Source organism: Galeopterus variegatus, unplaced genomic scaffold (assembly GCF_000696425.1).
Source record: "Galeopterus variegatus unplaced genomic scaffold, G_variegatus-3.0.2 Scaffold1692, whole genome shotgun sequence".
Taxonomy (NCBI): domain Eukaryota; kingdom Metazoa; phylum Chordata; class Mammalia; order Dermoptera; family Cynocephalidae; genus Galeopterus; species Galeopterus variegatus.
Window position 1 is genome coordinate 244495 of NW_007727803.1, and position 1049 is coordinate 245543.

The 1049-nt window shown below is 31.9% G+C and overlaps 1 protein-coding gene across 1 annotated transcript in view; it reads left to right on the top strand.

The window, feature by feature from the left end:
• OTOGL (otogelin-like) overlaps positions 1-1049 on the top strand; it is a 164205-nt gene that overhangs the window by 141174 nt on the left and 21982 nt on the right. The window lies entirely within an intron of this gene.

Sequence of the window (1049 nt, forward strand, 5' to 3'; positions counted from 1 at the left end):
GTTTGTAGTTTGATTTCAATTGAAGTTAACAAAATTAGGAACTTCCATGGTGATGAGTTTAATCTTTACCCATGCCTATAATAACTGGGAAAGAGCATGGCAAAATAAGAATTAAGAGTGCAGGTTGCAGCCAGCTGACAAAAAAAAAAAAAGAAAGAAAGGAGTGTAGGTTGTAGACCTGCACTCAAATTCCAGCTATTTTCCAGCTATTTTATGTACTAGTGATTCCATTTACCTCTTTGAGTTTGAGGATATGCATCTGTAAAATGGAGAAAATAATAGTACTTATCTCATTAGGTTAGCATGGAGATATATAACATAATAAAAAGCACTATGAATTTAACACAGTGCCTTGAGAAAATAAACACTCAAGAAATGGCAGATGGTATTATTTCCTGGAGGAAAATATTTACTATTTGCACTTTTCATTTTCGAGCCATTTTATCTTGACATATTGTCTCCATGGTGGTGGCAGGTGAAAAAAAGTGCAAAATTAAGAAAATCACAGCACAGTACTCTGGCAGTCATAGGGCTGATCGTCATGATCAGAAGAAAAGAGAATTAGCTAATAATTAAAAAGAAAAGTACGTAGAAGTAAAACACATATATAGTTGCAGGAACAAGGCTGTGTTTGCCAGTGAAGAAAATATCTGTGCTTGAAGACTTTGAGATTACACAGGCATGCTTATATTTCTTTTTTAGAGACCTGTGAGATTTGGTTTGCTAGTAAGATAAGAGAAGTTCATTGGAGGCTGGGGATATGGTTGGCAACTATATTTATCTTTATTATTCCTTAAAAAAACTACTAGAAGGCCATATTTATTATAAAATAAAACTTTTAGAGAAAACTAATAGTTACTAAATAATATTTCACTTGACTGCCTACTTTCCACTTTTAGATTTTAAAGTGGAAACATTTTGAATTTTCATATGACATAAATGTTAATGTGAAGTAGGGACTACTTTATTTTCTAATCCACTCCTTTTTAACAGCTAATATTTTAAAACTTATTTTAATTTACATCACTGGGTTTGTCTAAGGTAAATAA